This window comes from Protopterus annectens, chromosome 3.part0 (genome assembly GCF_019279795.1).
Source record: "Protopterus annectens isolate FY-2018-M chromosome 3.part0, PAN1.0, whole genome shotgun sequence".
Classification (NCBI taxonomy): Eukaryota; Metazoa; Chordata; order Ceratodontiformes; family Protopteridae; genus Protopterus; species Protopterus annectens.
Window position 1 is genome coordinate 624,504,121 of NC_056731.1, and position 18,766 is coordinate 624,522,886.

An 18,766-nucleotide genomic window follows, 5' to 3' on the forward strand; every position below is an offset into this window, starting at 1 on the left:
TGTGAATATCAGGCACATGCACTGTTTGTGAACTGCTATACTGTCATTAGTACGTTACTCACATCTGAACAGTTTGTGGTTTGTGTTGGCATTAGCACAGTCTGCTCAGGATGACTGGACATACTTCTGTACTGTGTATGCCTACCTACACCCTTGGTTGTGCCTGACTACACGGGTATATAGTACCTTTGGGTAGGGGTGCAGAACTGCAGTGTGCATTATTTATTATCGTGTGATGTTTATCTTACTGAACATGCAGAGTTGCTGTATACCTGTAAGTTTGTGAAGGCTTGTAGTCTGTCTGAGTAGCTCCCACCTGTGGACATATCCAGGTGGTAGACAGAGGTCAGCCTAGTATTCTTTGACTGTGCACCACAGCAGTCTTTTCAGCACCTGAACAATGGCATTGTCACAGGTGGTTGCTAGCAGTACATGGCTACATCTTTTGCTATTTCTGTGTTGTACTTCTACATAAGGGCATGCTTGTGGGATTCATTCTACAGCTATTTGCAGAGTGTGTAACAGCAGACAAGCTGATATGCCTGTGTGTTTCTGACTCTTCCAGGCCTCAGATACTCTCACGTATATATTTGAACAGCCTCAGGGAAAGGTACATATAACTGGGATACACCTGCCATATAGTTCAGACATTTTGCAGTTCAGACTTTGGGTGATTCAGAGCATTTCTATTACTACACCTTTTCTGACGTGCAAGCGGTGTCTACTCTCACTTATTGACATTTGTTATTAAGTGAGATTCAACACATTTCTGCCTACTGTTAGTACATTTCACAGGTTGTCAGAGGGGCATAGCCAACATTTGTTTACAAATCAGGGTCATCACTGTAGAACAGTCACTGTTGGGAGGTCTGGCCTGTGACCTATGCAAATATGCCAGTGTTTATCCTGCCCTGATACTGTGTGGGGTGTGTAAGCTGCTAATGTAACCTTATTCCCTACTAGCATGGCTGATTCTCTTTTCACAGTCATGTTATGCGATTCAACAACACCTGCCGGTTAAGACCCACAGAACAAGATTTATTTATTTATTTTTTTTTATTTTTTTATTTTATTTTACATTTGTTGACCGGGCTAGTCCAGCTGGATTAATGTCCATTTTCAGTGGAGGCCCGGGGAGAAACGCTCCAGAGGTTAAAAACAGTATTGGAAATACATAACAAGACATAGTACAAATGTAATTATACAAAGGTAAAAAAAATGAACATACAAATATTATAGATTTTAACTAATCAGAACAATCCTAGCAAAACAATATAATAAGGTATCAGATCATAAAGTATATAAAAGGTAGTTTTGAACCATGGTAGATAATACACAAAAATTTTTTTTTTTTTTTTTTTTTTTGCTATAATGAGTTATGTAATATTTACAATAAATAGGGGTAATATCTTAGTTGAAGTAGAAGATGAAATCCAAGTGGATAAGAAAAGTTTATGATAGAGTTAAGGATGCCAACAGGCTAGTCTGGGTTGGTACAAGAGCAAAGCCAGAATTTATTAAGATGTATTAAAAGTTGTTTTTTAAATAGTGGAAGAGTATGCAAAGAGGACAGATCGGATGGAAGATTATTCCATATTTTACCTACTGAGTTAGAAAAAAGGCAGTTGCCTGCAGAGTTCATAATTTTGGTAATATTAACAAGTAATTTATCAGAGGAACGTAGTTGTTTCAGGTTGATATAGGGAGTCAAGAGTTTGGAAAGAGCTGGTGTTTTAGAAGGTTGGTATAGAATTTTGTGTGCAATTAAGAGTTGTTGAAAAATGAGCTTATTAGGGAGTTCCAGCCAGTGTAGTTGTTTTAGGTTTAGACAGTGGTGAGCTCTAAATTGTGATGTGGTGGCAAAGCGGGCAATATTGTGGTAAGATGTAGTAAGTTTCTTAAGGTTACTTTTAGATAGATTAGTGTAAATAGGGGATGCATACAAAAGGGTAGAAATAAGGTGTGTTTGGGCTAGGGTTATCCTAGCTTCAGGTGTGAGGAAGGGCTTTATTCTGTATAGGGATCCAATCTTTTTATTAACGGCTTTTATTGTGTTGTTGATGTGACAATCAAAGTTAAGATTATTATCGATAGTAACACCAAGAAGTTTAGTTGAGGAGTCAGGAGAAATTATGGTGTTGTCAGTTGCAGCAATACAGAAGTTTATCAAAGTAGATTCTGGGTGGGTGAAAAGAGTAATAATTTAGTTTTCTTGGGGTTAAGGAGTAGACAGCGATTGGAGAACCACTGTTCAACAGTTGAGAAGGCTGATTGTGTTTGAAACTGGAGTTCTGTTTGAGAAGAGGCAGTGCAAATTATAGTGGAATCATCTGCATATTGTATGCAGGTAGTATTAGGTATAGATGATTGAAGGTCATTAATAAAGATGGAAAATAGAAGTGGGCCTAGGATAGACCCTTGAGGTACTCCTAAAGAGATAGGGAGGAGAGCAGAGAGAATTTTTCCAGAGTACGGCTTGCTGACGATTTTCAAGATAGGAAGAAAACCAGGTTAGGGAAGAGGGCTCCAGGGCCAGAGATTTTAATGTGTGCAGAAGAAGTGTATGGTTAACCATATCAAAGGCTTTTGATAGGTCTATGAAAAGAGAAAATGTAAGATTATTGTTGTTACGGTTTAAGTTTATTGTGTTGGTGAAGGAGAGAAGAGCTGTGGTAGTACTGTGAGCAGGTCTGAAACCATGTTGAGTGTCTGCCAGAAGGCTATTATTGAGGAGATGGTCGAGTAGTTGTTTATGTATGCATTTTTCCATGATTTTAGCTAAGGGGGATAAAAGTGCTATGGGACGATAGTTGGAGAAGTCGTAAGATTTGCCTCCTTTATGGAGGGGTATGATATGTGATATCTTCCAGATTGCTGGGAAATTACTTTCTTTTATTGATCTGTTTATTAAGATAGAGACAGGGTAAGCAATGGCTTTTGCTGCTAGTTGCAGGAATTCAGCAGGAAGCTTATCAGCGGAAGGGGTGGTAGGTTTAAGTTTTTGGATAAGAGATTGTATATAGGAGGTAGATACAGGTTGTAGGTGAAGGGGAGGAATGGTATTTATTAAGGTATTTGGAGGTAGTTGAGAAGTATCAGGAGATAGTAGGTTGGCTAGAATTTGTATAGAATTGGTGAAGAAGGAATTAAAGTTATTGGCTGTTAGTGTGGGATTATCAGGGTCAGAATCCTGAGGGTTGGGTGTAATTATTTGGCCAGGGGTCAGCAGACTATTGATGCTGGACCAGAATTATTTGGGTTCCTTTTTGGTAGTTTTTTGAAGTTGAAAGTAATAGTTCTTTTTGTCTGTTAGAATGGCTTTTTTTGTACTGTTTCTAAGCTCTCTAAACCTTTGGTGGTCTATTTGACTTTTGGTGGAACGCCATTTATGCCAAGATTTATTTCTGAGAGTGATTTTATGCTTAGTATTTGTGGTTAGCCAGGGAGCAGTTTTAGTTTTAGTTCTAATGGTTCGACTTGGGGCGTGTTGATTAAGTATTGCTAAGAATGTTGAGTTGAAGTGTTCCACTGCTTTGTTGAGTGGGAGATGTTTTAGAGGGGCCCAATGACATTGGAAAAGTTCAGCTTGAAACCGATCAGGGTTAAAATGTTTCTTTGAATGAAGAGTTCTAAAGGTTATGGGTAAGGTTAGGTTGGTTTTGCTTCTAATTATATAGGTTAGTGAGTGGTCACTAAGGTCGTCAGGAAGGATACCTGTTTGGTAGGTTTGCAGGAGGGTATTAGTGAGAATCCAGTCTAAGGTAGAAGCCTTATTGTTTATTTTATTGATTCTAGTGGGAGTATTGATAAGTTGTTTGAAGCCAATTTGTGTTATGCCATTCCTATTTTCCCTTTACATTCAGTCATGGTAATGCATGATAAGTTGCTTTCAACACTATGTTATTGTATATCTGCTGTGGTGTAGTGGTACTTCATGCAGACTGGTGAGTCCAAGGTCCCAGGTTCGAGACTGACAAGGTTTTTATTTTGCTGCTGAGCAGTACAAGGGCCTTGTCATACAGAGTGACTAAGGCACTTTTAAGCAGTTGTAAGCAGGTTTGTGTGGGTTTGCGCAATGCTTAGCTAAGCACAAACAAGCCCACACTCGCGCACCCCACTAACTACTGCTTAAAAGTGCTTACTCCCGCTAACCCCCATGCTAATTTCTTTTAAAGAAAAGAAAATCGGGAGATAGGAAAGTGGTGAAAAAGGGGGCACAGAGGGGGACAGTCAGTAGGAAAACAAGCTCGGGATGTGCAGGAAGGGTGTAGGGAAGGCCCATAGCTGTCCATTTCTTTAACAGCAACAGCTGTGCATATGTTGAAAATTTGGAGTGAGTTTTGAGACCTTCCACCCCTGAGAGAGGGGTGAGGACAACATAGTTTGTTGCACTGCCAATTAGAATTATCGCTGTACATGTCCTATGGACATGTGTGCAAAATGGGAAGCTATGTATGGGGCGTAATTTTTTTTCGGGTACAGATTGCCCTTTTTTTTTTTTCAGGTGAGAGTGGTAAGTGAGGTAGGGGAAGTAGGTATATTTGGGCAGGTAGGTTGGGGAGGTAAACAGACAACACAAACAAGACGCATACAGGGGCGGAATTTGACACATGGGGTGGGTGAACACAATTGATGGGGAAGGTTGTTTGGAAATTGCAAGCCCATGAGCCCACAGATGGTAACAGTGGAACTGAGATCCCCACCCATGGGCAGTCACCACTAAACCTTCACAGCCCTGGGGGTGGCTGTGCTGGGGGCTGAGTAGGATGGGCAGGCTCACCCGTGAGATGTGTCACCCTTCGCCTCAAGCTGGCATAGGGGATCAGCAACTGAACGCTGTATCTCCCTACGCACCACAACCCGGACCCTTCGAAGGGTGATGGGTGGCCCTTCTCCGCCCACGCTTGCACTGGCGGGATGAGCCCCATCCCCTGCAGCACTTCCACCCGAAGGTGGCACAGGACCAATGGAGGAGGGGAGTCCGGGCTGGGCACCAGAGCCACTGGTGCCAGGTGCACTCGCCAACTGAGGAGGGACAGGTGGGTCCGTTGGGGCCAGCCTTCCCATACGTTCTGTGATTAGGTGTGTTTCATTACAACATAAACAACAGCATTCTAGATTAGTTGTAACAGCATGCAGTAATATTCCCATTAACCTAACACACCACAGTTCCAACAGTTGAACAGCAAACATAACACATGCATATATTGAACAACAGTGGTTATTCCAACCACATGCAGGGATGATTGGAAGCAACAGGCCACCATGAACATGGCGTTTGAACAGGGCACATGCATCAACATGAGTGCATATATTTATAGAACAACTGGACATATATCCCAACAAATATTTAAGATTACACATACCCATTTGGGTGTGGAATTGCATGGTTTATGCACAAACAAAAGGATGTAGAAAAAAACTCCATTAACATCTTATAAACACTTTTACTCTATACTACATTTCTAGTGACTGCAGGTGTATATTCCCTACATGTATTATTACACTTGCCACCATGCATTAGGTTGTGTAGTGGGTTTGGCTAGTTCAATCTATACTTGACCTATATCTCACATACTAACTGTCCAGGATGCAGATGTTACTGCTACATATTTCACAGTTGCATTTATATTTCTTTATCTACATATCTGGATGTTTTCACATGACATTTTCACTTCTAATTGTACAGTACCCTGCATTTATTGAAGCACACTTACATTTCTGGGGAACATATTAGCATGCTACTCATGTGCCAGATTTACTTATGCATGCCAGCCAGTAACTGACTGTTGAGGACTGTGTATTTACTTTACAGCTACTAGCACTTCCATCACCCACGTTAGATGGGACTGCAGAACTCTGGGTTGCCAGCACTTTCTAACACATTACTATTTGTATAATGCAAGGGTACAACAACATTTCATACTAAGGGAAACAGACACACTCTGGGTTTTAGACCTTTATTAATGACATTACACACTTTTCCACAGGCTCACTCCTTTATTTGTTTTAACGGTATATATGGCAGACATGTTCATGACATATTATACCTTTATTAATAGGTTAGCACACTCTTTTTTCAGGCTCACTCACATATTCTTTTATATGACAGTGCCTGCAGAGATATTATTCCAGACATGTGTTACCTTTCTTAATGGGTTACTACACTATTTTTCTGACTCTCTAACATTTTTATCTGACAGTACATGCAGAGGACTTATTCAGTCCATTTTATGGCTGTAGTATTGGACTACAACACTTTCTTTCATGCTCTCTCCCATATTTTATATAACAATACATGCAGAATAATCACTAACATACCTGGCGGCGCAGCCTTAGCAGCCTATCAGCACAGTCACCTGCAGCTGTAAAGTAAATGAAGGGATATTGAGACATTCCTATCCGTTATACATATTCCATTTTTAATTCTTACATACTGCATTCCATGGCTACATACTCAGTACTGGGGCATCCCACAACCCACGGGCCTCCTGTATCCACTGGTTCAGGTGGTCCTCCTTTCATCTCTTCAGGTCCCCATGGTGGTAATGGACCTGCTCACCAGTCTGAGGAATGCCTGTGGCATTGGTGAGGTCATGAGCTAACCAGTTCCAAGCCTCTGCCTTGTACTCCATCCCTTGGAACTGGCCCTGCAGGAGTCTTGCCTCATGACGGTGGACTAGGAGCCAAACCATGTATTTGGACTCCTCGATGCCCCATCTCTGCGCTCGGAAGTGCGCTCCCTCTCCAGCACCAGACATTCTGACCGCAGATGTGAGCTACAATCAGTTATGGCGTGTATTCCCGCCTGTGGGTCTTAAATATGCCGCACTTCCCGCACTTTTTTGTGATTGGCCATTTTGTAAAATTCTAGGCTGACTGCCGACCTGCTTAGTAATGGTTGAACTACCATTCCTAAGTTTATGAATGTTAATAGCGGCTGTTTCCCCTATGTTGTCATGGCTTAGTGGTTTTGTACTTTGATTATGATGCAAAGAGTCCTGGGTTCAAACCTTGTCATTCTTTTATTTTAATACTGTCTAGACAGGCTAGGGGGTGTGGCTGCATTTAAGCAACTTAGCTCTACATTGCTCCCCTGTGCCCTATGGTGCCCTGGTTGGCACGGCGCGCACATCCGCACAAATACATTGTGCTGGGTAAAGCGCTTTTAAACTTTGGGCAACTCTATTGCGTGGGGTAAAGTGCTATTACACTATGGGCAGCTCTGTTTAGCTGGGTGAAGCACTATTAAACTATGGGCAACTCTGTTTAGCTGGGTAAAGTGCTATTAAACTATGGGCACCTGTGTTTAGCTGTGTAAAATGTTGCTTAGCAGGCTATTATATATCTGGGTCCTTTAAAAATATATATTTTGTTCACTGATACATTGGCCATGTCACTGCTTTTAATAAAATTTTAATCATATATGTCTGGTATTATTTCAAATACTGATTTAAAACATAAACAAGAAGGGGAGTGGTGGGACTCGAACCGTGAATGCCTTTTCTTTGTGCATACCCTCTACCATTATGCTATTGCTATTTGGATTAATTTGCATAAGTAGTTTTTATATGCTCTTCAATGTCACAATTGCTAACTGTGGTTAAGCAATGGGCACACCCGCGCAAACAAGCACAAATACGGGCAGCTAAATCATGGATTTAAAAAAAAAATGTAATATTTTACATTCTATAACTCTGATGGGGGTTTACAGTGTCAGGGAGTGTGGTGTTGAGTGCAAGTACATTTGAGTGGACTCGCTCTTGTCTGTTGACATTATGCTTTTTAAAACCTTGCAGGGGTGTGGACTTTTAGACTGCTTGGCAGTCGGACACGCCCCCTGCTTGCCTACTCAGTCTGTGTAAGAGTTACGGATGAGTCATCATGCCCTCATGAATATTCATGGCACACTGATGACATCCCGTTCAACTGCAGCCTCCGAGTAAGACATATTAAATCTTACATGGAGGTTTTGTGAATCTGGCCCTACGTGTTGACTCTATAAATGCAGAACTAGATGTCTGATGGATATTAATATTCATTTACATACTAAACAAGTAAGGGCCAAAAACTGACTCCCTGTGGAACACTTTGACCATGCCCAGTGGTCTTGCCTAGTTCTTTACCATACAATATTTTCCATATTCTGTTACTATGCCAGTCTTTAATTGAAATCAAGTGTTTTGATATGCCTAAATTGTTTAGTCTGATAAAGTGTGGTTTATCCTGTCAAATGTAAATGTGAAATCGATAAATATTATATCAGTTATATGATGTGCTCTACTGCTTATATTATGTTGTTGTAGAAATATGTATTATAGACCTGCTCTGACCTATCATTTTCATAAGCAGACTGATGTATGTTATAAATATCCAGTTTTCTCATGTCTTCTTTCGGATAATGGTAGTAGACAACAAACTTATTGGTCTATAACAACTAGGGTCAGTTTTTGAACTCCTTTTAAGACATTGTTTTAACTAAACCATCTTCTAGCGTTCTGGGTTTTATTTTGATATAGATGAAGTTGTGAAAATCTTCCTGTTTAGGTGAATCAGTTCATCTTTGAATGTTTTCAGATCTTTATTGGTTATGCCACATATTCCAGAGGCCTTGACAATATTTAATTCCTCTAGAAGCCTGCCAATCACTTCCTTTGTGAATTAAATGCAAAGTCTCCACAGTTTATTCTATGATTTGGTTTGTTGCAAACAGCAGCATAAAAATTAGTAAATGTAATAACCTCAATAGTCTTTCTAACCTCCTTTCTATCAAAAAGCTTGTTTTTTCACATGACTCTCTACCCTTTCACTGGTGTTTGTAAAAGGATTTTCAATTGTTTTGTACAATTCCTTCCTACTTGTTCTTCAGAATTTTGCTAATCAAGTCTTTCATCACATTTGATCAACTTATCCAAATAATTTCTTTTTAGTTCCTTGCTTCTATCTGCCTTACATTTTTAAAGTGTTGTATTCCTGCTCTTATTAACCTCTTGTTCTTTCTATAATTCCCAAATCAGATGTATAATGTTTCTTACAAGCTTTAATTCTTTTCCTTACAACACTATATCTGCTTCTCATAGACAGTGTTGTCCCTAAAGGCTGATTCCATGGCTGTATGGTAATGTATATTATACAATGACCCCCCCCCCCACCAATATTCCAAAATGTGCACGCTGATTGGTTAGCGTGCCCATTGTAAATCAGACTTATACTAATGGAAAAAGGTCTGGTCTCCCGGACTTTTTCCATTAGGTTCACAGGTTCATAGGTTCATACTAGGCAATCTGCCCTAGGGCATTTATAAGCCTAGCCAGAGTGTGTTTGGCTTTCGTCACCCATTTTAAATTAATTTTGCTATGCCCTTTTTCGAGGTTAGTATACTGTGCCTCTGTCTAACAGTGACACAGAAGTGATACCCAGGGTAAACCTACGATCCCCCATCCACTCATCAAGATTCCTCTTGAAGAGAGTCAATGAGGGACTCTGCCTAACTTGGACTGGGATTTTATTCCAGAGTGAAGGGAGCCTCTGGGTTATGAATCTGTCCCTCCAGCATGTCCTATTTATTTCAGTGCTGAGGTTCAAGTCTCTCAAGCGCATAGCTTGATGGGATTTGGATTTTCTGAGGTGCAGCATGTCTATTAATTCCGGGTTGGACATGGCTTTATACGTCAGGCACAGATCGCCTCTGAGCAGGTGGTATAACACTGAGTAGAGCTGGAGTTTCTTTAACCAGGCAGCATAAGGCATCTGTTTGAGCCCTTTGATCCTCTTTCTGAGGTACTTTTGGGGTCTTTCCAGTTGCTGCAGATGTCTGGTAAGGTACATCCCAAAAGGGGCATTGTACTCAATTATGGGCCTGATGAGGGATGAGTAAAGAGGCACAATGACTTCCCCTGATCTAGATGTGAATCCCTTTATGATTAGGTGGGCTATATAAAATGTCTTTCTAACCACTTTGGCCATGTGGTTGTCAAATGAGAGATTGCTATCAACTTGGGTCCCTAGGTCCCTAATTACTTCTTCCATACTTAATGGATTACCAACTATGTGGTAATTTGTGGGCACTTTGTTTTTGCCAAAGGGGATGACTGTACACTTTTTGGCATTTAGCTTAAGGCCATGGCTCTGGCACCAGTTGTCTGTTTCTATGAGGCCCTTTTGGAGGATGCTTGTGTCGGCTGGAGAGTCAATTATGGCACCTAGTTTGCAGTCATCGGTGAACTTGGTCAGCCACAGTCCTTCCGTGTTGGCTTGTACCTCCGAGAAATATATACTGAACAAGAGAGGTCCCAGGACTGAGCCTTGTGGGACGCCACTTGTAACTGGTTTGGAGTATGACATGGCTCCAGCAATTCTAGCTATGTAGGTTCTGTCCTTGAGCCAGTTTACAACCCATCTAGTGACATAGAGGTTTATATTTAAGCTGGTGAGCTTATCTATAATGCCCGAGTGGGGTATTGTATCGAAGGATTTTGCGAGGTCCAGGTAGGCTGTGTGGACCACCTTCCTCTCATCAATGACCTTGGTGACTGTTTCAAAGAAATTGACCAGGTTTAAGAGGCAGGATCTGCCCTTAACAAAGCCGAACTGGGTAGGATCCAGTGTCTATAGGTCCCCAATATCTTTATTTATGAGGACCATGATGATCCTTTCCATAGCTTTGCAGACCAAGCTAGTCAGGCTTATGGGGCGATAGTTTCCAGGATCCATTGAGGCACCATCTTTGTGGAGAGGGACCACTGTTGCTGTACGCCACTCTTTGGGTACATAACCTGTAGTAAGGCTGAAATTGAACAGTAGTTTTATGTTTGGGTTTAGCTCTTCTTGGAGTTCATGTAGGATGCAGCCCGGGACACCGTCTGGTCCCATTGATGCTGTGTTTTTGCTTTGGAGAGGGCAGCTCTTTCTTGAGCATCTGAGATGTCAGGAGGGCAGCACTCTGCTGGGATAGATATTTGCCCTTTTGGTGGGGAGGGGGGGGAGTTTGCGCTGAACCTGTCAGCTAGGATGTTGGCAATGTCTGTGGGTTCGTTGTATTTTTTGTCATTTTTGACTAATTCTGAGCATATCTGGGAATTCCCACCCAGGTCCCTAACATAACTAAAGAAAGCCTTGTGATTATCCTTAGTGTCCTGTGCAATTTTTCTCTTGAAGCTGGCCTTAGACGATTTTATGAGTGCCAGTAGTTTTTTGCTAATACTGATCAGAGATGCCTTACCTTTTTGGGATTTTGCTCTATCATGTAGTAGCTTCCTCCTTCTATTGTATAGTTTGTTTATGGCTGGGGTCCACCAGACAGAACGTCTGCCTTTGGAGGATTGGGTCTTGGTTTTATTTGGGATTGCATGATCCATGCATTCCTGAAGGTGTTCTTAGAATGCATTTATAAAGGATTCTGCGGTCTGGGCCGTATTTTCCACAGGCCCAGGGGCTTTGAAGGATTCCACCTCGGTTTTGAGGAGTGTGAAATTTGCTTTAGAAGTTTTTCACTGTGGTTTTCTGGGCAGGGGGTGGGGTCGGGATGTGAATATCCAGTGATATTAGTTTATGGTCTGATCTTACCAGTGAGGGATACACTTCTGGTCTGGAGCATAGAGTCCCCATGTTGGTGATGATAAGGTCCAGTATGTTTTCCCCTCTTGTGGGAGTGGTAGCAAGTTGTTCCATAGCATTTGAGTTTATAAATTCTAGGAACCTTTGGGCTAGGGTGTTGGAGCTAGAGTAATGCTCCCAGTCTATGTTTGGGTAGTTGAAGTCACCCAATATAATGGTGTTTGGAGAGACCTTCATATTTTCCAGTGTTCTCAGGAAGGCCGAGTGGGGTTCCTGGGTTTGGGAGGGTGGTCTGTAGCAGGCTATAAACTAGAAGGTAGTTTTACCCACAGTTAGCTGCACATGGATAGTCTCTGATGCTTCGTGCTGTGCCACCAACCTGGAGGTGTGGGTATCTTTGACGAATATTGATACTCCCCCTCCTTTTGTGGTTCGGTCCAAGTTTTGGGGCCGAAAAGCATGGTATGAGGTATAACCTGGTAGTGCTGGGGTGCTCTTGGGAGCCTTGAACCAGGTTTCTGTTACTCCACAGATATCGATGTTCTCCATGCTAAGGGGAGTTTCGAATGCGTGCATCTTGAGGATTAGACTTCTGGCATTGAGTAGTACAACTCTTAGTTTCTTATCCCTTGTGATACCTATGGAGGTGGGTTTGTCTTTTGAGCCTTGCCTAAAAAAGGCACTATGGGGGTAGCAAGAGCCTTTGCCAATATCTGAAAGCCCAGGGATGATAGGTGCAAGCCGTCCCTAGCGAAGCATCGTGGCCTGTCGAGCATGTCATTCCAGGCTGACAGGCATTGGATCCCCTTTGAATGACACCAATACTTAAGCCAATTGTTGAAATTAATCATCTTGTCTTCATATTATGGCTTCATTCTTGGTGAGGGTAAGATGATACTCAAGGTCAAGGTCATACCAGCCTGGGCTACATGCTCAGAGAGCTCCTCTATGTCTCTTTTCATGTAGTCCAGGTAGGTACATCTCAGGTCATTCACACCAGCATGGACAATGACGGAGTCATATTTGTAGTTGCCTTGGAGTGACCTGAGTGCTTGTGTTATGTGGCAGATCCTAGCGCCTGACAGGCAGCTCACCGTGACCTTCTCCTTGTTCAGCCTGGTGAGCGGGACATCAGTGTGCCTGACGATAGAGTCACCTATTACAAGTGTATCAGGTGTGTTGTTTAGCCTTAAGGGCTGTGACTGTTTGGCACACTGGCTTTGTGAGCTATGTGTTGCACGTGTTTTGCTTTGGGGTAGCGGTTGCTTGGGTGTCTGCTTTGGTGGTCTCTGCTGCTTAGGCACATTTTTATTTAGAGCCTCTGAGTATGTTTTTGTGTGTGTATGTGTTTGGTTTGTTGTCGTGGTAGGTGTATTTGAGACTGGAATTGTAGTGAGTGTGGTTCCTTCTCCTCCTGACTGGTTACACCAGTATTGAGTTGAGAGAGCTTAGCCTCCAGTTTGGCTATATGGTTGTATCTCTCACATGTGTTGGAATTTGTTGGGAGGAGGAGAGGGTTGTCTGTGTACATGAGGCAGTTGTAACATTGCCTCAGGATTCCCAGATTCACCAGCTGGACTGGAGAGGAGATTGACAACTGACCTTTGCACATGCTAGAATAGTATTGGGAGCTCCTTTATAATTGAAAAAAGGGCCAATGGGGAACAAGGTAGTCAAGGGGAGTTTTTGAGGGTGTAGTGCTTTTAATTTTTTAGTGCTGACTTATATAATTGCTTTAGTGAGCAAGTGCCAGGTAACTTAAATGCAATGTGTTACAGGTAACTTAAATGCAAAAACGACAAACAGAAACAAGGAAATAAGTACAGTAAGCAATGCAGATATCACTAGGGATCCACAGAAGCACTGAAAAGCCACGTTTTAGGTGGAATTAGCATTTCAGGGAAATAACAAGCAAACAAACAACAAGCATACAAACAAAGCTAGATTCAGCAGGCCTGGATCTAGTCTATGCTACAGCAAACAAGGTGTACCAGTTTCAGTAAGAAACAGTTCAAATATGCAGGCACTATAAGCCTTTAACCAGAAATTCCCAGCTCAGAAGGGCAGAGTCCAGCCTCTCCTCCCACAAGAGTGCAGACCACGAACCTTCTTAATGTAAAATAACTGGCCTGAAGCCCAAGTGCTTAAACCAGAACTAATACACTTTTAGAATAACAGACACTGAGCCCTCAGTCAGCAGTTCCCAACTTAGAAGGATGTAAGCACCCTGTCCTGCCACCACAGTGCAGGCCACAAACCTTCCTAATGTAAAACAACTGGTCTGAAGCCCAAGTGCTTAATCTAAAAGACTTAGAGTGATAGCTACACTTTAATCAAGTTACTACCAAGCAGTAATAAATACAATTGAATACTTTAAAGAATGCCTGGATTAGTGCTCAAGTTATACAAACAAAGCTAGATTCAGCAGGCCTGGATCTAGTCTATGCTACAGCAAACAAGGTGTACCAATTTCAGTAAGAAGCAGTTCAAATATGCAGGCACTATAAGCCTTTAACTAGAAATTCCCAGCTCAGAAGGGCAGAATCCAGCCTCTCCTCCCACAACAGTGCAGACCACGAACCCTCTTAATGTAAAATAACTGGCCTGAAGCCCAAGTGCTTAAACCAGAATTGATACACTTTTAGAATAACAGACACTGAGTCCTCAATCAGCAGTTCCCAACTTAGAAGGATGTAAGCTACCTGTTCTGCCACTACAGTGCAGACCACAAACCTTCTTAATGTAAAACAACTGGTCTGAAGCCCAAGTGCTTAAACTAAAAGGCTTAGAATGAGTTACACCAAGCAGTAATAAATACAATTGAGTACTTTTAAGATGACGCAAAAGCAAAATAAAGTAGGAAGAAACACAAATACAGTAAAAACAGATAATTTTTTTTTTTTTTGAGTGAGCAAATGAGATGGGCCCAGGAGGAGTATCCAAGTGCAAATTTACAAGAGGGGCGGGCAGTTTCAAAGCCACCAAGATTAACACCAACACAAAAACAGGGAGGGTGGGTGGGGACCTACTGAAAAAACAGTCACAACTTCCAGCTAGATATTGCTCAATGCAACACAAACAAATTATTTTAAATCATGTATTATTTGATAAAAGTGCAGATAAAAATTTACTTAACTCCACTTATGCGTTCAGTTGATTGTATGCTGGTCTTAGCTGGCCAAAGCTCACAGTTTAAAAAGAAAATAATTCACTGTACCACTTGTATAAGACAGAAACTGAATAACAATGAAGTAAACTACCCCCACCCACTTATCACTGGCTATGCAGGTTTTTTAACAAGCCTTAACTGATATGTCTTTTTTTTTTTTTTTGTTTAGACAGCAATGGAAAATGGAAGAGCTCCGTTGCTGTAATCTTACTATGTTAAATGGGTGTAACATAGTGAGATAGCATAAAAAAAGCAATGGAGAAAGGAAGATCTCTGTTGCTTTTTTTAAAGCTTTCTCGCTATGTTAAATGGGTTTAACATAGCGAGACAGCTTTAAAAAAAGCAATGGAGAAAGGAATATGCACAGTACATCAGAACTGCCACAGAATACCGGACAGCTGTGGAAGGGCAACACGGAGGCATTATACAATGCCATTATTTAAGAAAAGTAAGTATTTTTTCTTAAATAATGTCATTGTATAATAGCGATAACCCACTTTTGGGTGTGGGTAATGCTGGATTTACCCATGGTTGTCTTTGTTTGACCACTTGGGCTTCGCCCTCGTGACCAAATCACACCAACCATGGGCAAATCCAGCATTACCCACACCCAGGCGTGGGTTATTGCTTAAGTAATGCATCCCCTGATAATTTCCTTTGCTCTCAGAACAAGGGGAGAGTAATGATATTACAATGACAGAATTATTCTTCCATTCCTTATTTCCATGATGTAAAGACCTTAACCATTATACCAATCCAATCTTACTTAGTAAGGGGGAAAGAGCATGACAAAACTTTACCTATTAAATATTTGGTTCACAAATAATGCAAAAGTGTTGTTGTCCTGCCGCTTTGTACAACTTAAATTATCTTAAAGAAAGATGAAAATGCCTTCCTTAGACTCCTTGGAATAACATTATTAGCCACATTTACTTCTGTCATCAATCATAATAGCAGATTGTGCTTGAATAGCACAAGTATGATTTTGTTATTTCATCTAAGCCACACAGTTTTACTTTTGGAGGTCTACAGATGCCAACTAGGAATAATTGCATTAAATCTCTTTACCATAACTGCTTCTTTTTTGTTGTTGTCTAGTACGGTTCTGTCAGTGATTTGGAAAGAATTTTTAAGCAGTGTCATTGCATTTCCAACACTTAATGAATTATGATAAATACTGCGGCAAATGTTTTCTATCCCTCAAACAGAGAAATCTAGAAGAATATAGCCTGATTCTTTAAACAATGTCTCACTTCTTATTATGATTCCTGCCTTATTTAATATGAATAGTACTTTCAAATTTATAGCTTGCTGTTGTCTCTGCTGCTGCCTTAGCTGATAATAATCCTTTCAAATTCATAGCTTGCTATTTAAAATTCATGCCTTTCTTACACTGTAAAAATATTGGTCATTTGTTGTTAAATGTGACAGTAGAGCAGTGGCTAATATTTATTTACCTGAGCAGAGGCCACTAGCCCAGTAAAACTAACATGATCAACAAAGGATAAATAAATAAAATAAAAATAAACTTATGGTATTATTAATGGATTCTGTTTTTCTACTAACTAATTAAGAGTCTTGGGTGCAGAATGAGTAAACTTTATATTGTAAACAAAGTTATCATCATTACCTGCATTTACTCCACCATCCAAGACCTGTGAAATTTCTAATGTTTCCATGTCGTGTTTCATTCTGTGACAAAGGCAGCTTCAGTTTTCCAGGCTACTATAGAAGCATTGACAAGTTACCTCTTTGAATAATTTTCTTAATAAGTATAATATTATTGAATTCAGTTAATTTGCCAGACATCGGGTATAACAGGTAGTACACTTGTCTTCCGTGCAGAAAGTTCTGGGTTTTCTTCCCACACTAGGTAAATCAATTTCTGAAACTGCAGTGCAGCATGGGGGGTGGGGGCAGGTTCTGCACTCCTGAGTGTGCTGTTCTTTGGATGAGATATTAAACATTAGCCTCATCTGTATGGCATCTATTGAAAAGAGGAGTTCCCGGTGCCTTGGCTAAATTTCTCCTAGTAGTATAAATGCCACCATGGATCTCCCCTGAAAAGAGGCTACCAGTCTAGTGGGACTAAGCCAGTCTACAAACAGGATACACACTTGAAATTTGAAAGCCTAACACAGTTTTTGCATATCTTGCACCTTCTTAAAATGTTGTGAGTTTATCGGTCATTTAAGGCATATTTATTTATTTAATCCATGTTAATCCTTTGCTTTATGATTAATGGCTACTTGAGTAATGCAGCACCCAGCTGTCCTCTTTCAGAATCATTGCAATCAAAACTAAACACTAGTAAAAGTTTAGCTTCTTCTCTAATTTTTCAGTTCAAGTAAAGCAAGACAATCCCTGTGCAAAACAATAGTAGCACTTTTCACTCACAAGTGGGATATTCTAATGGTGCAATAATTCACACTAAAGGAAAATAAATTGTTAGAATACACAACATCTATACAATTCCCTTTATTTATCTATAACTACTATGATTTCTAACAAAGCTGTTTCATCAGGAATCTTTTGTATACATAATCAAGTAGTGGACAGTGTGAGTTGTAATGCTGCAGTCCTGCAATCTGAAATAATATATGTACTATTCCTAAATATGCAGGCTGAGTGCTCATTTTAGGCAAATAAACACCAAACATGCCCTCTGAAAAAAGCTGCTTTCACAATCTATAATGACTTTTTCTTTACATCTTTGTGTTATTCATATCAGTGTGTAACCATTTATGAGCAGATGAATGGTCACCTGTATGTGTACAGCCACCAGTGCCCACAACCACTCAGAAGATAAGAAGAACCAGTTTTATACTACAGGGATCTCCCCTTGACCAGCTAAGCCTTGTCTTTGATTAAACAGCTGAAACAATAATGACTAAGGATGATACACACACATACACACACACACACACACACACACACACACACACACACACACACACACACACACACACATGTATAGTTCTGTCCCTGCTGTTATGCACTTAGGGAACAACCATCACAAAACCAAAATAAAAAGAGGACAACTTTTAAGTAATAAAAATTAAAAGCAGTGGGGAAGAGTAGACTGTCTATTCTATGTTAATTTTACTACAATTAGGGATACAATATCCAAAGGCACTCTGTTCATTTCAGGTTAGTTCACAGTGTCAGTAGAGTCAATTCTCCTTCTGTTCACAAGAGAAGCCTTATTTACAGCCGGGACCTCCCCTCAAGCCATCTAAAACAAGCTGTGGATGGGACTGCTTTAAAAACTAAAAAAAAAAAAAATAAGAAAAAAACAAAAGTTATTTTTCTATCTCTTCTAGAACATGCTCATGCAAATAGCAGCAACAATAATGAAAAAATAACATAAAAAAATAAAAAGGACAAGTTTAAAACAAAAGCAAAAACAATAGTGAAGGGCATATTCCCTGCTTCAAGAGATGTATAAATAGAGGTATGGCACTTTGAAATTAGGTTCAATTCTCAGTGTCAGTATACATGACTGTCAAAAGAATATGCTTAGTATAACATTCAAGAGACAGTTAACTCCAGTGCATAACTTGACTGTAGCTAGTAAGAACAGGATTTCAACTCCATCAAAATGATTCAATGTGATAAAAGTTTAAGAACAGTATTTGATAACTCCATGCTGATATCCAGTAAAAAGCAGCACCTTTGCTGATCTCCATTCTAAAGTCTTATTTAAATATTTCAGATCACTATTTATCTTACAGGCTCCTAAATTAGGCATTTGAATAGCTAATAATGTTTAATACTCAATTACTGCTAATAACATTATTACTGCTAATATGGCTGCTGTGATTCTTGGTATCATGGATACTGAATACATTTGCTCTGAGTTTTAAAACCACATGTAATATTTTGTAAAGTATAATAAACCAGTAATTTTGTTGTATTAGAATAGTGCACTTCTATTATGTATTTTATGGTGTAGCCTTACAGCTGTATTTGAAATTTTGCTGCAAATTAGACTTTGATCTTAATGGTCATGCTAGAGATGAAACTCTGGTTCTGTGACTT